General features: G+C 47.1%; 1 long non-coding RNA gene across 1 annotated transcript; it reads right to left on the bottom strand.

Moving 5' to 3' along the window:
• Positions 1-1,357: 1,357 nt before the first annotated feature.
• On the bottom strand, positions 1,358-13,090 carry LOC140218965 (uncharacterized). The gene is made up of 3 exons (XR_011895159.1): positions 12,654-13,090; positions 10,240-10,309; positions 1,358-1,402 (listed from the first exon to the last, which is right to left on the bottom strand). It is a non-coding gene; the product is annotated as an uncharacterized lncRNA (long non-coding RNA).
• Positions 13,091-14,144: the final 1,054 nt, after the last annotated feature.

The following is a 14,144-nucleotide window of genomic DNA, read 5'->3' on the forward strand; positions in this document are numbered from 1 at the left end:
ACGACGCAACGAGCTATGGAAAGAACAATGATAGGTGTAACATTAAGGGATAAGAAAAGAGCAGATTGGGTGAGGGAACAAACGCGCGTTAATGACATCTTAGTTGAAATCAAGAAAAAGAAATGGGCATGGGCAGGACATGTAATGAGGAGGGAAGATAACCGATGGTCATTAAGGGTTACGGACTGGATTACGAGGGAAGGGAAGCGTAGCAGGGGGGACAGAAAGTTAGGTGGGCAGATGAGATTAGGAAGTTTGGAGGGTCAACATGGCCACAATTAGTACATGACCGGGGCAGTTGGAGAAGTATGGGAGAGGCCTTTGCCCTGCAGTGGGCGTAACCAGGCTGATGATGATGATGATGATGATGACACCTACCACCACAGCTACTAAATAGAGCTGTGAAGGAGGCTACATGCTACGCTGATACGGTCTAGGTCGACGCCAGCTCGCGTTGTAGTGTATAACGCACTCACGCAAAGCGCGCGCACGCACACACATTACCTAACGGTTTGGAATAGTATGTGTGACCGCTCACCCGTATACAATTTGTGTATGTGTAACCCGAGTTTCCGCCAAGCCAGCGATATTGAAAGGCCTTATTGTCCATCGGTTCAGTTCGCCAAAGCTTGAATAATTATTAGACCAGTGCTTTCTGTAACAATTATACTGTATTTGTTCACGTATTGTGTATGCAATTCAGTCGTAGCAGATGCATAACTACAGTAGAGTAGCTTTACTGACACAGCGTTCAAATAAATCACTCCCAGAAACATTCATCGAGTAAACTTTACGCTTTTATTTTGTTGCAGTGCTGTGTCCACGTTATTACTTAAACTATAATAAAAAAGAAACTCCCTTCCTGTCCAACCTCGCTAGCACCACCGTGTTTGTATTACTTGGCTGGATGAAACATGAGAGTTCCATGATCAACAAATCACAATTCCTAAGAGAAGATCGATAGAAATTGCTACTGAATTAACAGCTGTACTAACGAACAGGAATGCAGATATTGAATGTCGCTCTCAACAAGGAAGCCGCGGGAGAAAAAGTAACAACACGGTCAAGAGAACACGCGGATACTTCACCTCACCTCTTACATGCTCCTTTAGCGTCTCTGCATTGGCACACGAGAGCGAATGACACGTTATTGACGTTTCGGCATGCAGTCATCCTGAATGAACAGTAAGCTCATTATAGGGCGCATCACTTACACATCGCGCGCCAGCAATAACGCGCAAATATTGTTCCGCAACCTATTTCGCCACAGACGTGTCTTCCTGACCAGGCAGTGCACGGACACAAGCGCTAAGAAATGCGCCTTCGCGCTGGTTGGCGCTGCAGTAATGGGTACTCACGTTACGGTACACGCTCTCCGCCTTGGCCACGTCGAAGTCCCGCGCTGCATCAGGAGCGCCACATGCGAAGTGGGCGATGGATTAAGACTTGCGCCTGTCGAGCTTTTGTGCGAATATCTGCTGCACAAAGGGGGTGGGGGACGTGCTCGTTCACGACTCTTTTCAGGATCTACTGCCGATTTCGTAAACGTTGTCTGCCAGTAACTGGCCGCTTTCGCTAATAATGCGTTCGCCAGCAGCTTTGTTCTAGGCACGTTCCTGTGAACCACACGATTGCATACAGACCGATCTGCACACACCAAAAATAAGATAAGTTCAATCCGGGGGGGGGGGGGGGGGGGGGGGATATGTGCTTAAGCTACAATGTGATTGAGACACGCCTTGCTCAGGGGTGGGGTTGCTGGTGGGGGTACTCTGGAATTATTTTGACATGTGGGGTTCTTTAACGTGTACTTAAATCTAAGTACACGAGCGTTTTTCTTTTCTTTTTGTTCACCCTCATTGAAATGAGGTTTATACCGCGGCAGGTCACTACCCTGCACACATCAGCCCTACGTTTTTGATAATCCTATTGAAACTGTGTTGAAATTGAAGTGCTCGGGACCCATATAAGGCATCTCGCCAGGACTTCTCGTCACCACTTAGCTTCTCTAACAGCGGACAGACCACACATATCTTTCAGCCAAACGATAACCGCATATGATGAATCATTGCCAGCTTGTTTCACTCCGGCTGCGAGACCTTCGATTCCTCCATGGTGCCTCGCTCAGCCAAGACTGAACCTCACAATACCTGGCATCGCGAAAAAGGCTGATCTATCATCACCAGCCCTTAAACAGCTCACACTACTATTTTTGTACGAGAACTATCTTGACTCTACGCATATCTACACTGATGGATTTGTCCTGCAATACAGATCCGCGGCGGCAATCGTGATACCAGCGAAAGTTACACTAATCAAATTTAAGACGACCCACGCGACAACATCGACGGCAGTAGAGCTCGCAGCGCTCTTTACTGCCCTTCATCACATTGGTGGTGTACCGCCACGCAAGCGGACGGTATTCTGCGATTAGAAGGCGGCGCTGCAGTCTCTACTATCACCTTTACGACGTGGACCACACGAACAGCTAAACATTACAGAGACGTTACACCATATAAATGATGCAGGCCATGAATTAACCTTGCAGTGGCTTCCAAGTCACTGCGAGATTATCGGCAATGAACGGGCCGGTCAAGCTGCCCACTCAGCCCATACTGAGGAGCACCACGTACCAATTCCACTTTCTAGAACTGACGCAGCACGGAAGCTCCTCCTGCTTGCTCGGCAGTGCACCACATTGCAATGGAATAAGCCACAGTTAAGAAATACGCGACGGTGCTCCCTTGATCCCACATTGAGTCTTCGAGCGCCATCACAGTTTCACCGTGGAGACGCCACGCTTTTGTATCGACTGTGGTTAGGCGTTTCCTTCACAAAAGCCTATGCATTGTGTATAGGGATGACCAACACCGCAACCTGTGACCACTGTGGCTATCAAGAATCGATTGACCATATTTTGTGCGCCTGCCCGCAGTACAGTCCACAGAAGGAATGCCTTCGCCACGAAATTGACCAGCTGGACGACCAACTGCTATCGGAAAAAAGAATTTTACACCATCGAAAGGACCTAACGTCACAGAAGGCCGTGCAAGACACTATTGCGCTTTTTGCGATCTACCGACCTTTGTGAACGTCTTTAACTGGAACGCCTTTTGTGTGTGTGTGTCTCCGTGTGTGCGTGGTTTTTTTTTTGTGTGTTTTTTTAACGCTTTCTTTTCTGTCCTCTTTCTAGCCCCTATCTACCGTCCCGAGTGTGGGGTAGCAAACCGGAGACTGATATCTGGTTAACCTCCCTGCCTTTCCTCTTCATCTGTCTCTCTCTTGAAACTGTGAAGGTCACGAAGGCAACTACAACGTCGGCACGGCATCGACGATCTACCTTTCGGGAAGAGTTTAACAAGAAGCGAACGTATCCTTTTTTTAAAACAGCGTAAAGCGCACGAAAGACACGGAAACAAGAACCCAAGACAGGCTCTGACTAGCAACTGACCTTTTTATTAGGGAAAAAACAGCAAATAAATAATCAGTACACAAAGTCCGACCTTTGCGAGCACACACTGAACCACTGGCATCTTCGAGTAAATATATTTCGCAATCAAACAAGGAAACAGAGCTAACATGCAATTTTCCCACATTGCATATGAGCTCCCTCTGTTTTTTGTATCATCGATTGCGAAATTAATTAGCTCAAAGAGGCCGTTCATTGAGCCTATGCGTGCTCAGGTTGGCCTGTGTGTATTTGCTGTATTTCCAAGTAAAAAAAAAATCAGAAGCTAACACCCCCTTAAAACGAGGCTTTCGTGCTTCGAGACGCAACGTCAGACAAGCCATTTCTGTAACACTGAACGGCGTGATGAAAGCTTGAGCACCACCAGTACTGCTGCTCGTTTGCGGATACAGGATACAGACCAATAAGGCGGCATCAAGTCGCCTTTAACTTCATTCCCTGGCAGAAGGGTTTTAGCTGATTACAGTCATCCCGCAATGTATGCTACATTATACCTTTCTAACCTTCTGTCAAAAGAAACGTAATATAATAGCTAAGTTGCCCCGTGGGACTGTCTTATGATCTAGTGCAAAACAATTATTTAACAAACTACAGTGAAAAAAAGCATCACTAAATCATTTTCAGGAACACTGATGTCATGGGCGCTATTATGAAAGCGAAGCGTCGCCATCTATCGATTACCTTGAGTATTCTTCTGGAGTTCCATCGGCAGCTCTCGATAAACGAAATGTGTCTGCTTCAGAAGAGTAGCCATATGGATCGCAAGATACATTTTCCCTTTAGTGCATGCTTTACTTTTGAATCCGTGAGCTTGAACCTTAGAACTTCAACAAAACACTCGAATTAGATGCTCACGCTGATAAAGCACCGATTTCGATCAACAGGGCTACAACTACTGCCCTGTCATCTTTGCGTTCCTATGGAAAACGCAGCATGGAAACAGCTTTCGTACAGAAGTACAGCAGATACCCAATGCTCTTCATAATTGGTACTGCGGAATCCGGGAAAGTTGGCTGTCCAGGTGTGATCCTGTGTTTGATCCTGAAACGCAGTTTGGCGCCCAGCGGGGGAGAGCTGCACTGGACGTTTGACCGAGAGTGGCCGAGTGGAACAGCGTGCGTACCTACACTTAAAAAACGGGAGCTTTTATGAAGGCGCCTATTTTCGCCATTTTCTAAGCAAGTGTTCCGCTGGCCCTCTTTACAGTAAACAACGGCGACAGCCGCCCGTGTATGCACCTTTTGGTTAATTTTCATTAAGTATTAAGCTGGGGTACACGTGACAAAAATTTGCAGAGGCCATACAAACTTCAGCGACAGGCGTCACGTTATACATGGTGTATAACGTCGCGCAGTAATTACATACAGTTGGCTTTTCGTCGTTTCTTTTTTAGTTTTGACGTGAAACATGTTTAAAATCGGTCGGATTTGTGCTTTGCCAAAACCGCATGTAATGAATGCATGTTAAAGAATTATCGCTTAAATATCTTTGCAGCCGCACTATCCACGCGCATTACTTTGACATCATTGTGTATCGGAAAAAAAATCATTACTCGATCGTGCATGTGTCGCGTGAACAGACAGCGCCATTGTCGCGCCATGCATGACACAATCGGAGCTATATTTAGCCTCGTGTGCGGCGTTCAGCAGAGAGGCGTATCTAGGCAGTGCATGTGTCCTTCCTTGCAGGCAAGGTCGTGTTCGAGAGAGCTCACTGTGCCATAGCAGGTACAACTTATCAAATCCAAACTGGTACTAAAAGGGGGTTATAAGACCTGCAAGTATGCAGTTTCTTGCAGAAGTTTCTCGCTTGATCGCGACTGTGGCACCCCTGCGTTCGACACGTACTGCGGTTCAGACATGGCGTCAAGTGACTTGGGAAGCAAGACAGGAGGATGTGCAACCCCTTTGACCACGGAGGAAAATGTCCGTCTATATAGGGAGCGCAAGCGCAGGAGATTTATAAGCAAACGCAGAAGTCTCAACCATCTACGAGTGCGGCGAGCTCGAGAGGCGCAGAGCAATCTCGGTCTCCACCAGCAGCGGGGAGGGAAAGGGGGGGTCATTTGTGCACCATATTATGCCCGAACTTCATTAAAACTTCTTTCTGGGCGAGTTGGTGCATACTTGACATAAACATTGTTACAGCGCAATCACATGCAACCACAAGTATGAAGGACGCTTGTGTCCCGTCCTTCATACTTGTGGTTGCATGTGATTGCGCTGTAACAATTTTTATGTCAATTATGCCCGAACACCGTCTGCAAAATAAACGGGCCCTCCACGAATAAGAAGCGAACACGATTCCAATGTCAGACCGTAAGACCCTCAAAAATGGTAAAGTAAGTTAGGCGTGTAAGCGTTCGAATGCGTGAATAAATGTGTGTTTGATTACGTCATTTCCGTACCTTATAGTACCCAACACCGTCGGCAGCACTCGAGAATTGTCACATACCCCGCTGCAGCTGTTTATTTCAGCGTGAGCGCCAGTTATACAAATACGCCAAGCAGGTCTGAGTGGCCTCCTGTATCAAGGCTGGGCCTTCCCCGTGAAAATGAAGTGGGAATGCTCCTGTACCTATACCCTGTTTATCTTTTCCCACTGTCCAGGGTCTCCAATCAAACATATGGTTGGTTAGCGGCCCAGTGTATCCATTCAATATATCTGCTATCTCGGTATGCAGAACAGCGACCAAGTCATTCCAAGATCACCGTAAACAAGCTGAGACAGCAATGAGGAAAGTTTATGGTTATGCTCCTTGAGTCTAAAGGCAAAAAAATAAACATATGCGCGATGCTATTTGTCCCTGTTTTCAGGCTTTCCACTGCCAAGGCCGACCTTGAAGTCGGTCGTGCGGGGTGATTGAAGAGTCGTCCTATTTTATTCCGACAGGTGCACATTTTGGGTCTCGCATTACTTTACGTTCATGTTAACGTTATATAAAGAAGAGTATTATTTAGGACATTTCGCCATTATTTCGGCCAAGAATGCGCGTTAACCACAAGAACGTGAAAATGTACACCATTCATTTAAGTACCCCCATTTTGAATGTAGGCCAACCTTGAATGTGCGTACAATTGTCGCACGTCTCTGTTCGTCACTGGGGAAGGTGGCTCAATAAAAGATGCAAGTAGGTGCCAAGGCTAGTCACTCGGCCCGCGTATGTGATCAAACGCGAGCTGTAATATAGTCAAGGCAGTTGAGTTTCACTCTGTTTTCAGCAGTTTTTGTCAATAGTTCTTTGTTTGTTTGTTTCTTTGTTTGTTTGTTTTTTGCTTTGGTCGTTTTCTTTTTACCATACCCACTGATCGATAGGCTACATCACTAGCCCGACTATTTGCTAACAGCAGTAAAGGCGAGCACAACGCACACGAGCGAGCAAAACGAATTCACATATGACTTAAAAGCGACCTATTGCTCGCTAGAAGTGAATGTGGAGTTTAGTCATTCAAGAGGCGTGCTTTACGCTCAGGAATGTACATCGCTCCGGTACTTTCGTTACAGTGCGTATAATCACGACAAATATCACAGACGGAGCAAACAAACAAACAAGTAAACGAACGAACGATCGAACCAAAGAAGGAAAGAAAAATACAAACAAACAAATGAAGACGCAAACGAAACAAACGCTAGTTTTCAAGGGCGAATCAAGGTTACAAATGTTTGCGCAAATTCGGTTGTCCAGATGGTCTTGCTGACAATTTATCTATTTTATGCTTAAAGAAAGCAACTTACGTGAAGCGTGAGTTGATTTTTCGTAAGCACGCAATTCATTGCCTTAGATCAAATCGTTCCGCCAACAACCCGAGACCGTACGCGCCGTCACGCTGCATGTGCTTCTTCTCCATGGAGTCGCATTGCAGCACAGAAACGCGATTGGCATTGAAAATGAGGTTTTCCCGCTTCTTTCCTTGCCTCGGGGTTGTTTGTGCGCTATTCAAAGCGTCGATACGTGACCGGCCATGACATGTAATCATTGGAAGCTCGGAATGGCGTTAAAGCCGAGAAGGGTTAAATATTGTCACGTGGTGGTGACGTTGAATAACACAGTAGCAATACTGTGAACGACAAAACTAACTTTTATTGGGCGAACGTGTGCCCACAAAACAGGCTACACTTATAGTACAACGATAGCGGCGAACACGCTCGGAGATCGTCGAAAATCTGATCAGCGGGTCAAGCGCGTTGGCTTTTATACAGCAGTCATCGAATGTTCTAGACTAATCGTTGGGACCCGCATGCCTTCTACAAAGTTCTACACCATTCGCGTCAAGCGATGAAATCAGATAACACAAGGTACGGCGACAACAGACAGCGGATGGAAGCATCGATAACTTTCCAGAAACTTCGGATACATGCAGGCGCGTCCCGCGCTGTGCGATAACATTTGTTAGGCGGCAAAACGTGTCGCCAGATAAAGACAAGTACACGTGTCAATATATATTAGCAAACGGGGATAGCCGATATTCTAATTGACACAAAGAGAACAAAATGAAGCTGGGAAGGTCGCGTAATGCGTAGGCAAGGTAACCGATGAACCCTTTGGGTTACAGAATGGGCGCCAAGAGAAGGGAAGCGCAGTAGAGGATGACGGAAGATTTGGGGGGAGAGGGGGGGAGGGGGCGAGAAATTCGTAGGTGCTGGTTGGAATCGGTTGGCGCAGGACAGGAGTAATTGGAGATCGCAGGGAGAGGCCTTAGTTCTCCAGTGGACATAAAACAGGCGGCTGATGATTGTGATATACTGAATTAATATAATTATAATACTGCTGATTGCCTTCATGCGAGACACGGGGCTCTTCGACATCTGGTGACACACTCCTGATCTCAACTCACAGGAGGCTCAGGCGAAACAATTGCCGGCTATGTGTGCCAGGCTAACCTCGCCTTCTGGAGCACCACCACCCAAATAATAACATACGCCGGCTGACTATAGGACGTGCTTGGCGCATTGTTTTATTAGCCACCTTGTTCTTTCGCGGTCGTAAAAAAATCGCTTTTCAACATACTCCCCACGGAAAGCGAACCGTGTGCTAAAACACCTTCATTGTGGTGCGCAGTAAGCTAGGAAAACAAATTAACTTTCGCGACGAGCGACGAGCGCCTTTCTCTGCGCCCCGATGTGTATATAACTTTGACCCAGCTTTGCATCGTACGTTCTCATACGTATCTCATTGTGACATCCCACAGCTTCTGTCCTGTATGTGTCGTCACTGTCAAATCCTTCGGCTTTCGTCACCTTTCGTGTGTGGGGGGGGGGGGGGGGGGGTTATTCTGTAAGAGTCCACCTAGTGGACGGTCCATTTCGGCCGCTGCAGTATTGGCTAGGGCCACTCGTCTCCTCCTCTATCGTACAGCTGCATCCAATCAGCAGGGGGCGAAATGGACAGTCTACTAGGTGGACTCTTACTGAATACCGCCTCAGAAAACAATGACATCTAAATTGCAATAGCGTCTAGCTTTATGTTTGTACTGATTAATGTAATACTGTTTGTACTGATTACTGTAAGTTATGATTTGTACTGATTCGTGTCGCATGTGTGACTCTTATACTCAAGCTATATATATATAGTGTGTGTGTGTGTGTGTGTGTGTGTGTGTGTGTGTGTGTGTGTGTGTGTGTGTGTGTGTGTGTGTGTGTGTGTGTGTGTGTGTGTGTGTGTGTCGGAAGCAACCATGTCGCCATATATCAAGAACGGAGGCTTCATAAAGTCGCGTAGTATCTGCTGCGCCTTGCAACCATAAGTTTGTCGACGTATCACTCGAGATGTTGATTGATGAGCGGGAGCACGTACAGTCGGTGTCACCCTTGTTTAGAGCGCGGGAACGGCGGCCTACGGGGCGCTCCGGAGGCAGTAATCGACGTTCGACACCAGCTGCTGGGCCCGACGTCCAGCGGTAGCTGCTGGGCGTGTTTGGGCCCATCAACTACCGTTAGACGTCGTTGGCTGGCTCCTGAGCGCCCCGTAGGCCGCCGTTCCCGCGCTCTACACAAGGGTGACGCCGACTGTACATCAACGGGATCATGTGGAAGACCCGCACTTGCTATCGCGAATACTTTCAATCGCAGTTTCTTCCGAGGGGCATTTAATTTTCTTTCCCCGAATCCTGGAGCTCACCAGCACGACGTCATAGCCGCTACCACGGGTGGAGCTTATGGCCAGTGATCATGAATAACAAGAAAGGAGTACGCTTAAGCTCAGTAATTAGTTTGCTTGCAGTGTACTTTTTTTTTTCGAGCTTAGAGTGCGTTTTCGTATACTCCCCTGTCACGCTGAACGTGAAGGCTTTCGTGAGCTCATCAAGTCGATACGCGGCATTGGGCTCAGTCGTTCATTGGAACGGAGGCCACACGAGATGACTCCCGTTCTGAGGAGTAATTAGTTAAGGTACCACGCTTGAGCGATACGGTGGCTAGGTCTACGACCGGGTGCGGCAGTCTGCGGCGATAACGTGAGCTGCGGGAGGCCGCTCCCATGTAGATTGTGTCACATTTCAGGAACATGCGCTGGTGCGTAAACAAACAAAGTAGTAGTCAAAATGACAGTGCTATAAATTCAAGGTGAAGCTTATCGCTTGTCATCATCTCCAGCATGCGGCCCCTGCGGAGCACCCTCTGATCTTTTTTTTTTTTTTTTTTTAACTTGCGCGTTCTGCTTTCGCGTAAGCGTCCACGTGCGCTGTTTAAGCTGACTAAAGAGCCCACTGTCAGGGATGGCTGTTGTGCTTTGCTCGTGGCGACTCGTGACCCTGCAACGCACTCGTACTCACCGCGTAGCCAGCGCAGCAAGAAAGCGTCCGTGTGCGAGGGCCTCCTGACATCTTTCACAGCGCAGCGAAACTGCGGAGAAACAAAAAGAAGCGGCGGTGTATAACGTGCATGTATCGCACGAGTAAAGGAGTGACGCACAATGTGAGTGTAAACGAGCTGCACTGTGTGACGTCACGAGGATATGGTGGCTCTGCCATCGAAGAAAGAAAGCAAGAAATCGTTGATGAGCTCTACCGGCTCCTATGTTCTCTGCAGGCAATGTTACTGTAAACGTGTACGCTTTCAGAAGCCACTTCGCAAAGGTTGTTTCGTTCGCGGTGACTCAGTGGCTGGAGCTCACCGCTACGGCCTCCGTCATAGTCCACTACGCAGCTTCTGAAAGTTATGTTCATGGCGAAAAGCAGCGCAACTTGAGCGTGGATGGACAGAAGAAACTCAAGCGCTCGAGTCAGCGCTCGTCCGTGTTTCTTCTGACCGTCCATGTTCAAATTGTGCTGCTTTTCACTTTGAACGTAAACAAACTTGCCAACTTTCAGCCTCGTTAACGTTAAGTACCATTTATTTTACCCAAATCAGGCCCAAGTGTCAGCCCTCCTAAGTAAATAAATAATTATTTTACAGGTTGTAATTGAAAGCGAGGAGCAGTGAAAAAGAAGTGTCAATAGTCTCTCTCTGTCTCTCCCTATCTTTTTTTTTTTTGCCTTTACTATGTATGTTTGTTTACAAGGAAGCACCTCGTCTTCGCATGACTTAGCAATAAGCTGGAAAAAAGAGTGAAAATGCTATAAGGGCAGTACTTTGCTGTAATCGAGCAGGTGACACCATGAAGCGGAGCGACATAAACAGCAGGAAAACGCACACTGACGTGATCGCGCTGATGAATGGTTGATGCCTTAATATTGTCGATCAAAGCGAAGCTGCCAACGTACATTGATTTGAGTACTGGTTTTGAGGATATATTATTAGTGTTGTTAATTATGTGAAACATCACGAAAAGAAAGAAAAGCGAGCTACCAATAATCTGCTAAAATGGACGCCACGCCTACCCCTTGCAGAGGAGAGAAAGAAAAAGAAAGAAGGCGCTGAAAGAAGAGAGAGAGAAAACAAGAAACAGGAATAAAGGGCACACAACACAGTCACACGCAGAGTAGCAGCGATACAGACGAGAGTCTAGACCCACGGTCGAGAAAAAATTCCAGTTCAGCTTTGTGAACAGTTTTGTGAAGTGACAAAAAATAACAGCCTTTCATAATTTTTATTTTTTGGATTGAAGCATGGACAAAAAGCGCATTCATTTTCCTCGACTTCATTATATGCTTCCCCACCTGGCTGGCTTCAAAGTGCGTTGGTAAATGAATGTTTCATTTGTATAGCAAATGTATTGAGTTGGCAGTGCTTCTGAGTGAAACCTAACTTTAACAGACATAAAACTGTGTTTAAAACTGAGTCGTGCATTGCACGCTGAACTTTATTTACGATAACATTTACTCCTTCGTCAGCAATACAAATTTATCGTTGCGAATAAATTTGTGTACTGCGGTGAAACGTAGATTATGCGAATGGAGGAGGTCGTCGCAACTGATAATGCTGGATGTTGCGATATAAGCGTCAGTGTCTCAGACAAAAGACAAAATAGTGCCATAAGAGAGGCGAATTGTCCCGAAGCTGCTATTGTCGGTTAGCTTTTCTTTTTCTGCGGGTCTCAAGAGGATATATTTGCCGGGTGTTTCAGCGAAGATCGCATAGAGATAAGAATGCCTTTTTATTTCTGGAGCACATTAGTATGCAGGCGACAAACAAGAAATTGTTCGAAACTCGCCTGAGTGACTCTACGTTCGCTAAAATTTACTAATTAGCTATTCGACCAAATACTCGATATTACGGCATATTGCGACTGCGGAAATCAAACCGGTCATCGCATTGAAGATGCAATCTCTAAACGTATGGACCTCGTCACTATGGCCACTTTCGAGACATGCGTCCGCATTTGCGGATAAATGCATTGGCGCACCATTTATTTACTCATTCATAACGCTTTCCTCGCGCAGTGAGGACTATGAATATGGGGGAAACTAACATATATTGTTGCAGGTTATGAGGGCGAACATCTCGACACTGATGGTGGTTTCAATATTCCTACTCTAGGTAGACGTCGAACAATATCGCCGTTTCTTTCTAGCACTGCTTGTAGCATGAAATTCTGCTCCGATGGCGTTGTGTCACCGAGTTTGACGACGTCGTATGGTCCTACAACAAATGCAATAATATTGTTTTTTTCGCAGGTGCGAATGTACGCCTCCTATCTGCCGGACTACAGCTGCGTTACCAAAGGTACAGTGTTCAAAAGCAAACGCTTGCTCCACGCAAGATTGCAGTGCCTAAAGAAAAAAAAAAAAAAAAAACGCGCACGCACCTTTTCGAGAGCTGCTTGCTGGCGCTCGCTTAAGTCACCGAGGTAGCCGCTCATGGTCCGTACGCTTCGCTCGCGACGTTGCCACCGACGCCGGCATCCAAACCGATCAAGTTCTTCCGGACTCCCAACGGCGAGCAATAACAAAAAGAAAAAAACAAAGAAAACACGACGGGGTTGCGCTGCCGTCGCGTAACGTCACGCCTGCTACACTGCCATGGCCGCCGCAAGGTTGCGCGGCAGCACCGGCAAGATTAAAACGGCTCAATTTTCTCAAAGTAGCGCCATTCTTAGCTCTTTCCGCCACCCCGCTCTCCCCGGCGTTTCCTCCTCCGCGCCTCCTGTCGCCCTTGCCCCCTCCGCTCCTCCATTGGCCAATCTGTGTCACGTGGAAGCACGCGTAGCGCTTTTGTATGTTTTTTTTTCTTTCCAGCGCGCTCCGACCGCCATTGCTGGTTCAGTGCGACGAAAGTACGCGCAGACGGCTTGATCTCGGGAGGTCGTGGGATCAAATCGCGGCCGCGCGGCCGCATTTCGATGGGGGCGATGTGCAAAGACGCCCGTGTCCCGTCTATTGGGGGCAAATTGAAGAACCTCAGCTGGTCAAAATTAATTCGGAGTCCCTCATTACGGCGTGCCTATTATCATATCGTGGTTATGGCACGTAAAACCCTGGAATAATTTTTTTTTCTCTGTCTTGTGGGCCTTCAGTGTTCCAGGTAAAGCAACACTGCTTCCCTGCGAAAATATACAACGCAAAAGATTATAGACGCACGCAGTATACAGATGTAAAATCAGCATTTCAAGAAAAGTGTTACTGGTGCTAAGGAGGGAGTAGGGGGAACAATAATTTTCAGAATCTCTGTTCAGTTCTCCCATTAAGTTCGTTCTTGCTATCAAATTCCAACCACTTGCACTCTAATAAACAAACAAATAAATAAATAAATAACGATTCTATGTGCTGGCACGTTGTTCCAATTACCAATACTGTCTATGCGTGAAAAGGTTGCTCATGGCCGCCACAATCCGTGCATAATCTACACACATCTGTAAAAAGCCTGGAGCAGAAGTGTCCCCGTTGCTAGGCGTCGCTGGACCCGGACAGTTCGAATCTCTCACGCGCCGGTTGAACAAAAGTATCCTGCAGCACGTAAATGAACCTACGAAACCACGCACACGTATTTTCACGCAGTCAAAACCTGGAACTGAGGTAATTACGCACGTGTTTGGGCACACCGTATGCATGCGTCGTGTTTCAGCAACATGAACTCTCAACCTGGGGGCGCTCTACGCCTTACATAATGGTCCTTTTCTCTACTTTTTTTACGTAATTCCAACACAACATTATTAAGGCCAGTTACCGACTGACGAAGCAAAACCTCGCTTCAAAAACTGCTCCGCAGGGCTGGAACGAACTTTTCCGTCGATTTCCTCCCGTAGCGCGTTAGCCGTCGTCTGTTACGGCAGGGCCAGCATAGGCGGCGCCATAGTCGA

This window comes from Dermacentor andersoni, chromosome 6 (assembly GCF_023375885.2).
Source record: "Dermacentor andersoni chromosome 6, qqDerAnde1_hic_scaffold, whole genome shotgun sequence".
In the NCBI taxonomy this organism is placed as follows: Eukaryota; Metazoa; Arthropoda; class Arachnida; order Ixodida; family Ixodidae; genus Dermacentor; species Dermacentor andersoni.